At 41.4% G+C, this 18,182-nt stretch overlaps 1 protein-coding gene across 3 annotated transcripts in view; it reads left to right on the top strand.

The window, feature by feature from the left end:
• Nucleotides 1–18,182, top strand: part of WIPF1 (WAS/WASL interacting protein family member 1) — a 122,875-nt gene that overhangs the window by 66,592 nt on the left and 38,101 nt on the right. The window contains exon 1 of one of the 3 annotated variants that reach the window (XM_043487684.1): nt 16,284–16,478. The exons of the other annotated variants lie outside the window; for them this stretch is intronic. The gene's annotated coding sequence lies outside the window, so the exon portion shown is untranslated. Of the gene's footprint in view, nt 1–16,283; nt 16,479–18,182 lie in introns of those variants that run through there. 3 annotated transcript variants of the gene reach the window in all.

The raw sequence follows: 18,182 nt of genomic DNA, 5'->3' as shown, positions 1-18,182 counted from the left end.
AGTTTTTTTAGGCAGTTTCTGGGGCATTTTTTCTGAGTCTGTGTCCACTGAGTCCAGTGACATTTAAAATTGCACAGATATAAAGTAATTAGCCTCCAATGAATAAAAATAAATGGAAAAAAATAAAAATAAAATTGCACAGAAATGCAGAGGCATTTGTAAATGAGAATAGGACCAGCACAAATTGTGTAGATCGATGCCGGGTTTTTGAGACAGGCCTAAGGAGACCTGAAAACTAACTGTAGAACCAGCATAAAATGGAGACTCTGAAATTGTGAGTACCCAGGTTTTCTTAATTATTTCATGCATGCCTAGTCATATCTAACTCTTTGCAGCCCCATGGACTGTAGCCCCCTAGGCTCCTCTGTTCATGGGATTTCCCAGGCAAAAATACTGGAGTGGGTTGCCATGTCCTCCAGGGGATCTTCCTGACCCAGGTATCAGAACTTGTGTCTCCTGCATCTCCTGCATTGCAAGGGGATCCTTTTCCACGGTTTCATCTGGGAAGCTCTTTCTTGACTATGATATAGAATAAATTCTTTATCCTTAAATTACATCAAATTATCCCTCTAGAAATAAAAGGAGCCACTTCGCCTGCTGTGTTCCCTCCTTTACCAAGTATAACTAGGGAGACGTTGAGCTCACTTAATAATAATAATGATAGCTGATGTTGTTGAGTGTTTAGTATTGTGCCAGGCATTTTACCCCAAAGCATATATCTTTCTCACTGAGACACATTGAACATCATCAAAGTCCAGGAGAGAAAACTGTATGAAGTGAGGAACAGCTCTTGACTTGGGAAGACCCAGGTGAAAAGGAGACCAGAGGATGTCATTCCAGCCCAGGTCTTCCGGTTAATCATCAAATAGCTAACTGTAGTTACTTTGAATGAATGACCTAGGCTCAGAAGGGTTTTTATCACCAAGTTTTTAATAACAAAAAATTCTAAGTTAGATTTTACTTTTTCCAGAATATTTGCAGAATGGCTAAGGAAGATGGTAAAGCTGGAATGGAAGCTTGGATGCTTATTAGGTCAGCCTAAATTACTCCTTAGTTCCTGGGAACTTCGGTCTTGTGAAAGATGGAATACGATGACTCAGGGTCATAATGGTTATTTTCTGGACTCAGACTTTAGAAGTTTACACATGTCTGCACGTGTATAACATAAATCAGGGCATTCCTACTTCTGCCTTTGAGACGGGAGGAACTGTGGTCAGATGTGCCTGGATGTCCTGCTCTTTCCTTTCAACGTGGGGTGGAAACATTGCTTAGAAGGTGGACATTCTCAGAGGCTCTACAAAATTACCATAGTTGCAGTCTCAGGGAATTCTTTTGTAAGCGTATTATGTGTTGGGAGTAGGGGTGATTTTCTTGATTTATGAAATTTGCTTTATAAACACACAGAAATGGCCACTGCTGTCCACCCAGTCTCCCAATGGTTAAAACATTTTATTTTCTCTATGAAAAGTCGTGGAGCCTTTAGATGGTCTTCAAATTCAAAAACAGAAGAAATAAGGGAAAAGAGTTAAAAGCCTATAATTAAAAAAAAAAAATCCAGATAACAGATAGCTAATGGAAAAAGATATTCTAAAAATGGAGAAGATAGTAAATATATAAAACATCTCAACCTCATTAATAACCAAAGAAATGAAAATTAAAATGGCTCATACATACAATTTTTTTGTCTATCAAATTAGCAGATTTTGAAAAGTGACAGTAGTGCATGTTGAAAAGAAATGAAATGGGTGCTAGTGAGAATAAGAATGGTAAAACTGAGAAAACAGTATAACAATATGTATCAAGAGGAAAAAGGAAAAACTTCATATATTTCATTTCTAGCTATTGTACTCTAATAAATGTATCCTAAGTAAGTACTCTGAAAGGATCACAAACATTTCAATACAAGTATATTAGTCATGGTAGGATTTTGTAATAATAAATTGGATGTAATTTAAATGTCTAACAATGAAAAATATTTACATAGGTAATAGAACATCCATAAAAATGAAACATGAAGCTAATAAAATTATGTTAGGCTAATATTTGATAACATGGGGGAGTGTGAGAAAGATGAATATAAAACTATATATATATAGTATGATCCCATTTCAGATGCATACACAGAGAAGAAAAAAGACGAAGGAAAGTCTAAAATGGTAACTGGTTTTCTCTGAGTATTAATGGGTCATTTTAAAATTACATTATTCTTATTTTCTAAACTTTTCACATATGACTTTTTCATAATATGTATTTATTTTAAGGAAGAAAACTATAAAAAGTAGGAGAAACTTAAGTTTACCCTAGACAGCATTTCCCTCCACCTGAATGTCTTCCTTTCTCTGAACAAAAAACTTGGGTTAACAACTCCTCTGTCTTTAAAAAGCAAGTCAGTTTCCTCCTGACATCTTGATGAGATCATCTTACCCTATGGAGGGGAGTTAGGAGTGCTGGGTAAGAAGTACTTAGGGACAGGGGCCCCTTACGTCCGGAGTGGGGTCAAGGCAAAGTGTAGGGCTGGCTCGGGGATGGGGCAGAAGCTGAGGTTGGTGCAGCAGAATCATGAAGCCCTCTCCCTTGAAAAACTGAAACTAAAGTTTTAGTTGAGCCCTATTGTGAATTAAATAAGACTTTTGTGGGCTGGCCTGGCAGGATGTCCTCAAGTATGTTTGTATAGAAATGGTTCTCAAATAGAAATGATTACCCCCAGATACACTGTACATTTACACTAGAGTCCGCCTGAGTTAGCCCTTCCTCTGGGTGTGACCTTGTTAAGGCTTCTCTGTGTAACACCTGTGCTGCACAGAATGGAGATAAATTGCTTTCCTTCCATCACATCCTCAACTCAGGTATGAATGCTCCGTGAGCGTGGTGATCACTGTGTGATCTTACCGTTTGACCCCTGTGGCATCCCTAACCCCTGAACCAGCGCTCAGCACGCCACGGGAGCTGAGGCTGCATGGAAGCCCTCACAGGGTTCCCGCTCCTGGTCAGCCGTGTGGTTAGAGACAGGTACACAGGGAGAGCAGATAAAAGATCCTAGAAGATTTTACTTCTGGAAAATAACCTTCCTTGGGTGTTTTTTCTTCTTGGCTGGAGAAGACTGGCCAGGAGGTTGCGTGTGGGGCCAGAGGGGCCAGTCAATAAGGAAGGCACCTGTGGGGACCAGGAGGGGCAGAGGCCGGAGTTGGGAGGGCTGTAGGCCCAGGTCGGGGTTATGTTTGACCTTGGCCGTGGATCCCAGACAGCTACATATTTGCCTTGCTAGGACAGAGCTGCCATCCCAAAGCCAAATCTGGCACCCAGGTTGGGCTCAGTTTAATTGTTGCTTAGTTTTGTTTTGTTTATTATTTTTTAATGGTGGTAGGTAGGGGTGAAGCAGGGAGAAACCATCTTGACTTTTTTTTAAACTGTGTCCATTTACCTTCCTGAGGGTGTCCTACAAAACATAAACCACATGTGGTTTTTACACCTCACGTCTTTGTGGTTTGCTGTTCTCAAACTAGTCAATATTTAAATGTAGTCATGGAGTTGCTTTTTACACCAGCCACCAGCTGATGGTTCTGTCCATTCTGCTGGAGTGGTTTCAACAGGATGAAATGATCCAAGACTGAATTAAGCAGCTTCCATGCAGCAGGGGGAGAAGTCCTTTAGTCAGCACTGAGCAAACACAAAAACAAAAAACCCCAATAAGCCAAAAACAACACATACACACAGCGGCCGAGCGGGTCACCTTGTGGCCGCGCCGCTTCTCATCTCTCCCCCTCCACCTGTGTTTGGAGTTGGGGGGAACAGTGCACATGCGTTTGGTCCAGCGCGAGGTACTTTGCACTGCCTTTCCAGCGGCCTGGTGGGGCAGCCATCCCTTTAAGACAACCTGGAGGTGTTTTTCCAACAGTCTGTTTTCCCAGTCAGTCATTTGGAGACTCCAGAGCAGCCAAATGGGAGGCGGAAAGTTCTTGAAGTGGCAAAATCAGATGGAATCTGGGGTCATTCGAGTAGAACACATTGTTTCAGCCAAACCACTGAGGGAAGCAGGGCCTACTAAGGAAGAGCGGCAAGAAGCTCTGCTTGCAGCTGTGACCATTGGGAAACAGTCTGAGAGTCCCTCCCAGGACTGTAGGTGAGCAGCCGGGACAGTCCATGTGGACTCCTCTCCCCATTCCCCAGGCTGGAGGAGCAGAGCCGTCAGATTGCCATGCCTGACTGTTTTTTTCATGTGCTTCAAGAAATTCTTTTATAATTGAGATTCTATGATCAGTATACAGACATTTCAGTTTGCACATAATTCTTAAAATACTTAGCAAAGATCTAAACATTCATGTAGTTGTTTTGAGGATCAGTACACAGACATTTCAATTTGTTCACAATTCTCAATATACATACAAAAAATCTTTAAAAAATCATGTAGTTGTGATTCTTTTCTGAACAGTTATTCCAGCAACTTCCCAGCTTAAAATTTGGAGGCAGATTTTCCTTAACAGAATATCAAGGACCAATATCTTCAAATATTGACATGCTGTTACATTACATGTCCCATGAATTCACAATTTAAATCATATACACTACATACTTAAATTGTCGATCACTTGGTTCGACCAAAGATTAGTTATAGAGTGTGCAAAGTTCTGTCCCAGAAAGCCAAGATCAAGGAGTGAGTGGTCTGCTTTAGGCAACAGTTCTACCAAAAGCAACATGGGAAGAGAAGTAAAGCGTTCAAGACATTAAATACACAACTGACTCCAAACCACAATTTATATATGGCAGTATAATACAAAACTGCCATGCTTTGTATTATAGAATAGGATATAAAAGCAACCCCTCATCTATGGAACGTTAAACTGACACCCAAGACAATCAAAGCCTCCGATACTCAACATCCCACTGTTTTCTTATTGTACCAAAAAATAAACAACCCCCAAATGCTTTCACCTCTTTAAAAAAAAGAGAAAGCATTTACACTTAAAAAATAGGATGAGGTGGGATTCCTTCATTTTTAAAAACGTTTCTAGAGCTGCTTAAAAAATGTGCATTTCAAAGCGGTTGATAAAAATAGATCTCTGGATTATACAAGAAGGGAGACGGGACCCTTGATAGGATTGGGTGTGTGATATTCAGCATTCTTGGCTTCTTTCTCTCCTGCTTCATCAGAGGCTGGGCTCTCCTCGGTTTTTAGTTTCTCTGTTTTCTACAGGTAAGTCTTCTTTAGTTTCTTGCCACTTCAGCCTGTTTCCCCTTTGCGCCCCTTTTCCCCTTTTGTTTGCACTTTTTTGTCTGAAGATGTATCCTTTCCTGCCACATTTTTTGGTTTTGTTTCCACTTTTGCGGGAGCCAGTCTAGTGGACAACCTTGCCCATCTCTTCTTGGGCTCCTTCTTCGCCGCCCCCTCGGTGGAGCCGGCCTTCCTCGCGGACGTGGCGAAGCGCGAAGCCAGCTGCCCGGCCCCTGCCTGTCCTCCAGCCGCCCCAGCGGTGCCCGACTTCAAAGGGAACTCGGTCACGGCCATGCGCAGAAGCGGTGGCTCACAAGCCTGTCTGACCTCGGACTCACTTTGAATAACAGTGTTTTCTAGTGTCCCCTTCACAAATGTCAGTGAACTTTCACCAGGGAAATAATCTGACCTCACACATCATTCCTCCCCAATTCTGTGTAATCTTTATCTTAATTAAGAAGAGGATTAATTACAATTATAATTTATTAATTAATACAAGGAATGTAATTTATTATGAAATAACTTCAATTGTAAGCAATCAGGTACTACTCATTAGCAAACAAAATGAAGTGGTCAGGGTTTTGCAGTTACACTGATAATCATCGTGAGTGGGGCATTGTGAGTGCAGACTAATTTGGGTAAGGGAGACTTCATTCCCACAAGTGGCAATGCATTGGGACACATTTTCCAGCCAAGGTGAACAACTCTTGGTAAAGAGCTGTGCAAAGCATAGTATTTCATTTATATGACAGTTGCATTACTGGGAAACTTGGGGACTAATACAACAGTATTTATTTACTTTGAATTATGTGTAAAATGGAGTTTAATTATCAGCTCAGATTACTAAACAGTTTTTTCACCTACATCAGTGTCCACCAGGACCTTTGAAGGTTATGTGGGTCAATTCTTTATTGAGTGGGACAGTCTGGTACATTGCACATTGACTGGCATCCTTGGCCTGCATCCCAGGAGGGCCTCCCCATTGTTGTGACACCCACAAACACCCCCATTTCCTGCCCACATGCAGAAGGGTTGGGTCTGCCTCTCCAGGTAGCAGCTGCACCAGCCAAGCCCAGCTTCCGTGCAGTCAAGGGGCCCCCGGGGAAGTCTCAGGTCAGTGAGCCCTTCTGCAGGGTTCAGCTGAGTGGCCTCAGGCCCAAAGGCACAGAGCTGGATAGACCCTTGTTTCCTAAGGAGTCAGGGGAAGGCTTTCTGGTCCACGTGGTTCTATCCTCTGGCAGTAGACATGGAGTAACCAGCCATATGGCTGGAGAGAAGACTGGATAGGGAGCAATATGGCTGTTGTTCCCACCCCACAAATCATGGCAGAGACCCCATCCTGAGCTTCATACCTGATGAAGCTACCAGATTAGCATCCAGAAGGAACACACAACTATCCATATGCCAGCAGCTTCTCTCTGGGTGTGTGCACAAGCAAATACTTGGCAGGATGGGAAAACAGGGCTTTCCTCCCATTGGCCTCTTAAGTTGGTAAGAAACTTTTCCCTCCATCTCACATGGTTTTTTTCCCCGCTGCGGGCCACGTGTATTGGATGTTGGTGACTACCTGGGAACTGTTTGCATTTTAATTAAATTACCTAGAACATGCTGAGGCCTCTTCCCACCAGGCCCTCACCATCTGGACTGTGTTGTCTGGTGTGGTAGTGGCTCTTGAGTGTTTGAAATGTCACTCACAGTAAAATACACACCTGTTTTTGAAGACTTAATAGGAAAAAAAGAGTGCAAAATACCTAATTAATAGGCTTTTTATTGTGAGTACATGTTGTAGTGATAATATTTTTGAAACAGGGTGTTAAATAAAATATTACTATTTTATATTATTTTCCTTTTAATGTAACTAGTAGAAAATATGGAACTGCACATATAGACCAAATTTTACTTCTGGTGGATAGTTCTAATCTAGGGGGAGGGTTGTTTTCTTTTGCTCTTTGGTTGGTATATTGGAATTTAGATTTTTGCTTTTTTGTTGCCTTTAATAGAGTCCCCAAGTTTTCTAGGAAGAGCTACTTGGGTTCTGAATCTGTATAAGGGAGCCCTCAGTCTCTGTTCCATTTCATCCATCCATCAACCAAAGAGGTCATTTTGAGGAGAAAAAGGTAACTTCTGTAAAACTCCCAGGTCTGAACATGATTATAACAGAGGGAGCAAACCCCTTTAACAGCCTCTAGTGGATGAGGACTCTTGTGAGTGAGCCACAAGTCATTTTCATATCATTGTTTAAACTTTTTGCTATAGAAATATTTCAAATGTATATGAAAAGTACTCAGAACATTATAGTGAATTGCCACATATGCTTCACCCAGCTTCAAGAATGATGATTTCAGGCCAATTTTGTTTTCTTTAAACTTGTACCTATTTTCCCGTTTTTTCACTTCAGGACAAACCTAGACATCATATCTTTCCATATACAAATATTTCAGTATAAAAGACTCTATAAAAAACAACATAACTTCAATAATATTATCACTCTTTAAAATTAGCAATAATCTTAGCATTATTAAATATCAATATTCAGATTTTCAATTACCTCATTTATTGAAGCACAGTAATTTATAATGTTGTATTAGTTTCAGATGTACAGAAAAGTGATTCTGTTTTATATATATATATTCTTTTTCATATTCATTTCCATTTTGGTTTATTACATGATTCTGAACGTATTTTCCTGCTGAAGCTGGAAGAGCAGGAAAGAAAGGTCAGTGGATGTCTCTCTCCCCAGATCTGAGGCTCTGCTGTAATTTAAATGGATGATAGACAGCCCCAAAGCAACCAGTGTGTACTCTGTTTACCTGTCCAACACACACACGTATGCATACACACAGGTCTTACACATACAGTTTCAAAAATGTCCCACACATAATAAATCACTCACCTTCCTCCCCCAGAAAAGTGGACAGTTGAGGTCCAAGTCTAGTGCCAAGACCAAACTTTCCACAATCTTGTCTGTTGGCCCCAAATGTAGTATATCATGGTCCAGGGGTAAATTATAAATGTAACACCCAGTATACAATGGTGGAGGGAGGGTAGTAGGAGAATTTCACAATTAAACTTCCATTTGGGAAAGGAGAGGAGTCATTTGTCACCTATCTCTAGCATATTTTATAACCCAGTGAACAGATTCTACCTGTGTGGCGATGATATGAGAACTTTGCTCAGTCAGTGGCTTAACTTCCTTCTGCTCTTGCTTAAGGGTCTTCCTCGTTTGTTGTCTTCCAGAGCCATCTCTAGAGCAGGGCCACACCTGTTCCACAGTCTATGCCTTGTTCTCTGGCTTCATGGATCTAGGGATTGCTTTAGGATTTAAGCAGTCATAAACTGTTTTCAACCATTCCAGGGTTTTATCCTCTAGTATTTAAAAACGTGATAAGATTCTCTAGAATCCCCGAGCTCCATGGACTAGTGAACAAAACTCAAAATTGTGGTGAGTCGCAGTCTTTGAATGTGGCACCAAGCCTGGGCACTTCTGTCTCCCAGCAAATGAACCACCCTCCGCTCATAAGTTCTGTGGCCTTTATCTCAGCCTCAGATTAGGTACAGTTTTGAAACAGTGGCCTAAGGTGGTGAAGCCACTGTTAATTTACTCCTTGCTCCTGAGATGGAACCCAGCATATCACAATAAAGGTAACAGCCTTCTGCTCGGACGAGAGACCACAGTGTCTTTGGGGGAGACAGTGGGAAGTTCAGCTTCTCCTTTGTGTCAGACTTCTTTCCTGATATTGTTGTTATCTTTTGGCCCTGTTCTGCCTAATGTTAGCATTGCGTAGAGAACTGGGAGTTTTAACCCCAGAAGGCTCCAGATTATTTGATTCTCAAACATCTTGGTTGCACATCGTAGGGGGGAAAGAAAGGCCTCTATTGACAAAGCCCTTCCCTGCCCCCCTCCCCACCAGGCTCTCAATAAGTTTCATCCTAAGTTTCTCTCTCCCCTGTGTATCTTACTGAAGGCTGAAAGTAGCCGACATACTTCAGCCTTCTAATTTTTTCTCTGAATTCTTTAATGGCACACCTTCGGTAGGCTTGTGGTCTTTGACCCAGGATTCAGTAGGTGGCAGCCTAACCAGCAGTGATGCCATCACATAACCAGGATGGCCAACTTCCTAGCCCAGGAGAGCCTGCACCAGCTGTCACCCAACCTTAAATCAGCCAGTTGCACATTTTAGGGTTAGTCACATTCAATATTCAGTTCTAGTACTGATTTCTGTATCACATAAGTGTTTGTATTACCAGTAATAGAAAACCTAACCACACTAACTTGCATGAAATAGAGAATTTATTTGCTAGTATAAGTTAAAAGTCCAAAATAGAGCTAGCTTCAGGTATAGAAGGATTCAGCCAATAACATCAACAGCTGGGTTTTCTCCATCCCTAGTTTCTCACTTTGATGGTCTCATTTTCAGACCCCATGTGGTCAGAGGATGAGTGAGTCAGTTTCAGCCCCTCCATTCTCACAGACCCAGCTCCATCCCTCGGGAAGAATTCTGTCTTGTAGACACAAATTCCCTTGGTTCTGATGAGGCCACGGGCTATCGCCAAGAAAACTCTCTGGGGCTGCGTGAATGCAAGGCTCCCATGAGCCAGCAATTCATGTATCTGGAATTGGAGTAAATTCCTCTGGACCCACAGGGTCTGGGAGGGAGGGAGGGAGGGATGTGTCTCCAAACAAAAACTGAAGGATATCATTGTAAGTAGGATCAGTGGATGCTGAGCTGCCAAAACACAAGGAAATATGTTGCAAATGTTTCCCCAAGTAAGGTTATACCAATTTATATTAGCAGGACATAGACTAGTGTGATGTTAGTTTTGAAGTTCTCTGTTTTTGAGATTATTTATAAATGATCAACCTTCTATATAACTCAGTTCAGTCACTCAGTCGTGTCTGACTCTCTGCGACCCAATGAACTGCAGCATGCCACGCCTCCCTGTCCATCACCAACTCCTGGAGTCCACCCAAACCCATCATCGAGTCGGTGATGCCATCCAATCTTATCTCATCCTCTGTCATCCCCTTCTCCTCCTGCCCTCAATCTTTCCCAGCATCAGGGTCTTTTCAAATGAGTCAGCTCTTCGCAAGAGGTAGCCAAAGTATTGGAGTTTCAGCTTCAACATCAGTCCTTCTAATGAACACCCAGGACTGATCTCCTTTAGGATGGACTGGTTGGATCTCCTTGCAGTCCAAGGGACTCTCAAGAGTCTTCTCCAACACCACAGTTCAAAAGCATCAATGTTTCGGTGCTCAAGCTTTCTTTATAGTCCAACTTTAACATCCACACATGACCACTGGAAAAACCATAGCCTTGACTAGACAGACCTTTGTTGACAAAGTAATGTCTCTGCTTTTTAATATGCTGTCTAGGTTGGTCATGACTTTCCTTCCAAGGAGTAAGAGCCTTTTAATTTCATGGCTGCAATCACCATCTGCAGTGACTTTGGAGCCCAGAAAAATAAAGTCAGCCACTGTGTCCACTGTTTCCCCATCTATTTGCCATGCAGTGATGGGACCGGATGCCATGATCTTAGTTTTCTGAATGTTGAGCTTTAAGCCAACTTTTTCACTCTCCTCTTTCACTTTCATCAAGTGGCTTTTTAGTTCTTCTTCACTTTCTGCCATAAGGGTTGTGTCATCTGCATATCTGAGGTTATTGATATTTCTCCTGGCAATCTTGATTCCAGCTTGTGCTTCCTCCAGCCCAGTGTTTCTCAGATGTACTCTGCATATAAGTTAAATAAGCAGGGTGACAATATATAGCCTTGATGTACTCCTTTTCCTATATGGAACTAGTCTGTTTTTCCATGTCCAGTTCTAACTGTTGCTTCCTGTCCTGCATACAGATTTCTCAAGAGGCAGGTCAGGTGGTCTGGTATGCCCATCTCTTTCAGAATTTTCCACAGTTTATTGTGATCCACACAGTCAAAGGCTTTGGCATAGTCAGTAAAGCAGAAAGAGATGTTTTTCTGGAACTCTCTTGCTTTTTCGATGATCCAGAGGATGCTGGCAATTTGATCTCTGGTTCTCTGCCTTTTCTAAAACCAGCTTGAACATCTGGAAGTTCACAATTCATGTATTGCTGAAACCTGGCTTGGAGAATTTTAAGCATTACTTTACTAGCACGTGAGATGAGTACTATTGTGTGGTAGTTTGAGCATTCTTTGGCATTGCCTTTCTTTGGAACTGGAATGAAAACTGACCTTTTCCAGTCCTGTGGCCGCTGCTGAGTTTTCCAAATTTGATGGCATATGTTATTTTCAAATGATCAACCTTCTATATAACTACTGATAGGTTTATGGGCAAGAAGCTAATTCCTTTGTTTCTGCTCTTTTAAATCACGTGATTCCCATATTTTAATACTTTGAAAGTAGAATTCCTCTTACAATAAATGCATACATTTAGTCTGGTACTGTTTCTTCTTCCCCATAAAAAGCTATAAGATAAGGGGGGTGTTTTGCTATTGAAGAAAATGGTGTTTTAGAATGGAGGGAGTACAGTATTCTAAAACATGTTTCTACTACTGGGGAAATACTGCACCGTAACAGGTAGTCATGGAAACACAGTTTGAAAAACTGGAATTAAAAGAAATCAAATGTCCTTATATTTTATTCATGGCACTGTTGCCCCTGCTCAGTCTCTGTTGATTTGGGGTCACCGTAGGAGGGTCTTTGGCTGTGATTCTTTACTGCTTTTTCCATGTGAGAACCACAATGTTGTGCTGTAATCTCTGTCTGCTCTTCATTTTCTGTTTCTGTAGATTAATATGAAAGATTCTTCACTTGGTTGTTCTGGAGACTGTTGATTATTGTTTTGCTCTGTCTTTAGGCTGGGGCTGGTCCACGTGTTGAATAAGGTGATATATGCATTTAAAATTCCCTTTGAAGTCTAGAGTCATGATTGTCTTTATTTGCCTCAGGTTCTCAATCTACTTTTCTTCAGCTCTTCATTATACTAACATACCCAGTGAAAAAAGTGAAAAACAAAAGTGAAAATGTTAGTCACTCAGTTGTGTCCAGCTCTTTCTGACTCCATGGACTGTAGCCCACCAGGCTCTTCTTTCCATGGAATTCTCCAGGCAAGAATACCAAAGTGGGTTGCCATGCCCTTCTCCAAGAAATCTTCCCAACCCAGGGATCAAACCCAGGTCTCCTGCATTGCAGGCTGATTCTTTATAGTCTGAGCCACCAGGGAAGCCCCAGCATCAATACAAACATCCCCAACACCAATACTAATACTGCCATCAACTGCTCCCCGCCATGTTACAGCCTTCTCCCTACCCCTCTTCCTTCCACCTCTTCTTATGCTTATACAAAGGAATTAAGTGAAATCCTCCCCTGAACTTAAGACCATAATGACACTGGACCATGGAGAGAGAGACGGGGCCTCTGGCACCAGCTCTGCTGCTGCCCGCTGTGTGACAGAGTCACTTAATCTCTCTGGACTCCCATTTCCTCTTCTGTAAATGGTGGCGTGGACTCTGTTCTCTGCAGTCTCATCATCCTTAAACTTCCTTATCCTAAGAAACTGACGCTGGTCTGCGAACACCTGGGCACAGAGGAAGGGACAAAGCACTTTCTTGTCTCACGTCTACCTGTGTGGCATTCACTGCAGCGGGAGGCCTCCAGGTCCAGGTCCGCGTTGTCAATAATGCTGTCGGAACCCTCCCCCGCCCACCACGTGATCTTTCCTTTGTCTCAGTCTTCAACTTTCTTAGCCGTTTTCCTCTCCGCACTGCTGAATGACAGGAACCACTTGCACTGCGTGAGACTCTGCCTGCATTGCCAAGCCTCTCAGTGAGCTAAAGGGCTCACTGCTGATCTCTGGAATCCTTTCCCTGGAAGATTTCCCTTTAGCCTAAGCCTTCCCAAGAAGGGGGTTCAAGTCTGTCCTTAACTTTCCTCAGTCACTGCTTTAGAGGGAACAGTCTCAAGCTTATAAAGGAGTGTTATGTTGTGGCACAATTTTTAATTATTTTCTCTTTCATTCAACAAATAACATCCATTGACACCACCAGGTGCTGTTCTAGATCCTAAGGCAACAACAGGAAACAAGGTCCTATGGAACTTGGATTCTAGTGGTGAGAGATGTGCAGGTAAATAAGCAATTAAATAAATGAAAAAAATACCAGATGGTGACAAGTGCGATAAAGGAAGACAGGAGCAGAGATGGGACATGAGAGGGGGCAGTTTTGCTGACAAATAGAGAATGGGAAGGAACCAGGAAGGAACAGTAAGGTAAGGGGGCTTATAAGTGTCAGACCCAGAATGCAAATGAGCCTGTGTATTTAAGGAACAGAAAGGGCTGGAAGGTAATTAGCAAGACAGAGTTTACTTGAAATAAGGTCAGAGAGCTGGGAGCAGGTGGGTGGGCAGATTTTGTGAGTCCTTGTGGGCTAGGCAGAGCTTGGATTTTTAAAGTGAAATGAGAAACCATGAGACGGTTTTAAACAGGGAAGAACATTATCTGATTTATGTCCTGTGGTGCATAGTAGACACCTCATAAATGTGTCCAAAGTTGACTGTGCTTGTAAGTTCTTATTAAAGGTGGAATAGACCCAAACCCTAGACAACTACTCCCTTGAATGTGTCATGGGCTCCAGACTTCGAAGTGACATACTCCCTTCTAGTTGAGTTTTTCCTAATGGATGGGGATAGTCATGGTCTATCATGTCCTGGGGGGCGTGTGTGTTTGGGGGGCATTACTTATTAGAGAACTAAAAAGTAATTCTGTAAATACATAGCAAAATCACCATATTGCCTATGTTCTCTTTTTAGACCCAACTATAGTTAGACTTCCCCAAAGAGTCATTCAGGCATTTACTTAGCAGTTGATCAAGTTTTCTGTTTTTCCAAGGTTAGTGGATGGCAAAAGAGATAATAACTTCAGGCCTCCCCCTCTTGTCCAGCCCCAGGTCTGCGTGTATTTTTTCATGTATTAAGTGTCCCTTGGACTCCAGATCCTACATTAGGTGAGATGAATAAAGTCTGTGCCTTCCAGTGGCACTGGGTAAAATAGAAGAGTCCAGATTACTAATCTTAGGAAGTTCCATTTCTAGGAGTGGGAATCCCCACTGACTCAGTGGTAAAACCCACTCCAGTATTCTTGCCTGGGAAATCCCATGGACAGAGGAGTCTGGCAAGCTACAGTCCATGGGGTCGCAGGAGTCAGACACGACTTAGCAACTAAACCACCTCCACTTAATAAGAATTCTGTCATAACTTGGCATCACAAAACTTGTGCAGCCTATCTTAAAGAATTGAGAACTAAAAGAACCTTAGTCAACTTCCAATACTTAGTACTTAGTCAACTATCCCAGTACTCCACTCTAGGAGTACTTCCGGTATTGGAGTGAGACTGTCCTAAGCATCACAGGAAACTTCATATTCCTGGCTCCACCCATGAATCCTACAAACCTTCCTCACCCGTTTCCAACCCACCCAGTGGAAAATGCCTCCACCCGTTTCCAACAGCCCCCTGATCCACCCAGTCCCATCATTTTACGTATAATGGAATATTAGGCAGCTTATGATCTTTTCATACCTTTTCCCTCTGAACCCAGCAGAATCAGGACCCCAGAGTCAAATTTTACAATGATGTTAGTTTCCAAAATATGCCTATTTTTCATTCTTTCAGCTGATACTGTTTTCTCAGAGTTACATGGTGTGTGTTGCAAATATGTCTGAATAGATGTATTCAGATAGATTGAGAAAAAATTGGGAGCGTTTTCAGATTTTTATACATTCCTCAAGTTTTGGTGTAGTATTTTCTATGCACATTCCATTGCCTGCCTACTTCTCAGAGTCCTTTAATAATGAGGAATCTGACTTCTTCCTTCTGCTCCTCATCACTGCTTTTCTGTCAAGCATCTTCTGGGAGAGTATTGTCACCCCATTTAAGTGTGGAGGATGGAAACAAAATATTTTGGCATGGAAAACTCTGATCTTCAGCTGACTTGACCTGTACAGGCATACTGTGGAGACACTGCAAATTCTATTCCAAGCTACCAAGATAAAGCAAATATTGCAGTAAAGCAAACCACACCAATTTTTTTGGTTTCCCAATGCATATACTCTGCTATAGTTTATTAAGTGTGCAATAGCCTCATGTCTAAAAAAAGTGCACAAAAATTTTAAAAAACCAAAACAAAGCAAAAACTAATAATTAAGAAGCAAAAAATTTTAATCTACATACATACCTAAATTAATAACTACTTTATTGCTCTTGTAAATCAACTATACCTCAGTTTGGAAAAACTTCAAGTGGTAATCTTCGTCTGAGCCGTCAATGTGTTGTGGTAGTAACGTCAAAGATCAATAATCATAGATCACCATAACAAATATAATAATAATGAAAAAGTTTGAAATATTGCTTGAATTATCAAAATGTGAAGCAGAGGCACAAGGTGAGCAAATGCTGAAGGAAAAATGGCACCAATAGACTTGCTAATCTCAGGGTTGCCACAAACCTTCAATTTGTTAAAAAAAAAAAAAAAAAGCAATATCTGCAAAGAACAATAAAATGAGGTGAACCTGTATTTCTTGTATTCTGACTTGGGCACCAGAATCATCACATTTCAAAAACTCATTTGCCTTCATACACCTGACTAGCTTTCTTCACCAGATTTGTAACTTACTTCCTACATACTTGACTTCTCTGTAGATGAGGAAGAATCACTTACCTTATTTATCAGTGTCATTTGGAGCTTTTAGATCTTGAGTGACTCTTTTCCTCAATCCTAAATGTTATCATCAATATCAAGAGTGATACTTTAAAATGAAATTTCCTGAAAGAGTCTCGCGTTCCATGAGCAGTTATTTTTGTGGAGGTGTCAAGAATAAAGTTGAGCTGTTAACCAACTCGAGTTGCCATCTCCTCTTGCCCCTGTGCCAAAAGGTATGTTACACCTGGTGGGAAGGAGAAACATTTAATTTTCCAAATTTAGGGTTTTTTGTTTTTTGTTTTTTTTTTTGCTTGCTTCTTAAGTAAAACCAATCTAGCTCCCTTTTCTGCAGAAAAGGAGGAAGGAACAAGCAACAAATTAATCAGACAGGAAGTGAATAACCACAGAAGGACGTCTGCCTCTGACTCAGTATGTCACATTTAACAAGAGGCCAGAGCTTGTCCAAAATGGCGGTCCAGAAACGACCCCCTGTTTGTGTTGGAAGATGATGGCTTTCACAGCGACGGTTTTCTCTCTCATTTCTCGTTTGCTCCCTGCCTGCTTGTGTCCCTGATCATGCCTTCCTGCAGTATCCTTTAACGGTAAGAAAAATTATATTCCAACTCCGTGTATTTCCTTTATTCAGTTAGTGGGGAGGACTAACTGGCCTTTAGTGGGCCATTGTGTGCTGAGATAAAGTTGTTTAATTTTTCAGTAGACCACCATGTGGTCCTCCGATTGCACACAAGACTAGTTTCACCACTATGGTGCTTGTGGGCAATTTAGAACTTCTGCTTTGAACTAATATGTAAGCAAGATTTTCAGCAGAATTTTTCCTGACCACTGGGCAAGTTTGGATCCACAGTAATTTTTTTCTCCCAGTTAAAATGGGGGTTTATGTCGCTAACTGTATCCTTTCAGTGGATGATACAGTTTGTCCACGTGATTACCTTTGAACTCTCACTTTGGCCAGCAACAGTAAGTGCTTTTAAAGCAAAAGAAGTCACTGGAAACTTCAAAGGAAAGTACCATGGAACTCAGCTCTTGCCAGTCTCTTGCTACAGACCTGTTACTTAAGTTCAAATCCCAAGCTATTTCTAAGCAGTCTTTTAGGACAAAGATGGTTTGTCTTTTAGAACCATTCTGTTCAACATCTGAACAGTGCAGTGCGCAATTAACTATTGCTGATCAAATTCTGCAGCATTCATTATAAACAGTTACATTTAATATGATTAATATTGTGACACAAAGCATTGTAATTTTCATATTCCAAGCAGTGTACTCAAATATCTACAGAGCAGGATTAAGGAAACTTCTGTATCCAAAAAAAAAAAAAAAAGCTTTTTTTTTTCCTTTGGAGCATATATGAGAAAGCAATTTGATTTATATTCCTTTTACCCCATGAAGAAGTATAAAATAAAGCTTTAAAAAGTTAAGAGGGTACATAAAACTTTGGTCAATAAGTTCTTTTAAATAATTCAATGGCATAACTAGCGTGTCCAGTAGAAAATGGACAAGTGGTAAAATGAAGAAAAGGCTGCAGGAAGATTCTTATGAAGAAAAGTAGGACAGCTTGGTTGAGAGAAAGTGAGGAAGCAGGAGAAAGAGTAAGTCAGGATAGTGAGAGAGGAAGATGAGAAGCTTGAAAAAGACTTTGAGGACCATTAGTGTGGAAACCATACCCTTTCTGGTCACTTGGATTGTGGGTCTAATCTTATGCATTAACTTCATAAAGTTATGTTACTTCTGAACTAGAACAACATTTAGTCAAAATTCTCCCTTGTATAGTCTAAAGCACTTAAATGATTTATCTAACATTGGAGTCAAGTTTTCTAATGCTTTTCAAAAACTTCATCCATTGGTTAATTGCTCACAGCTCTTCAATTACTCTTAATGTCTGAACTTTTAGGGACTTCCCAGGTGGCGCTAGCAGTAAAGAACCTGCCTGCCAATGCAGGGGATGTAAGAGACAAGGGTTTGATGCCTGGGTTGGGGTGATCCCCTGGAAAAGGAAATGGCAACCCGCTTCAGTATTCTTGCCTGGAAGATTCCATGGACAAAGGAGCCTGGTGGGCTACAGTCCATGGGGTCGCAAAGAGTCAGACATGACTGAAGTGATTTAGCACTAAACCTTTAATATTATGCATACTCTGGATGAACGGCAGTATTCAGAGAATACTGAACAGAGTATTCAGGGTGAAGAATTTTCCCTAGGGTCCAGCAGCAATTTCACTCTGATCATTGATGAAATCAAGTTCTAGATATGCCCTGTAGCCTGAAGGTTCCTGACCTGTGCTAAAATGTAA

The sequence above is a fragment of the Cervus canadensis genome, chromosome 15 (genome assembly GCF_019320065.1).
Source record: "Cervus canadensis isolate Bull #8, Minnesota chromosome 15, ASM1932006v1, whole genome shotgun sequence".
NCBI lineage: Eukaryota > Metazoa > Chordata > Mammalia > Artiodactyla > Cervidae > Cervus > Cervus canadensis.
The sequence above is the reverse complement of the archived record's forward strand: the minus strand, read 5'-3'. Positions and strand labels throughout refer to the sequence as shown.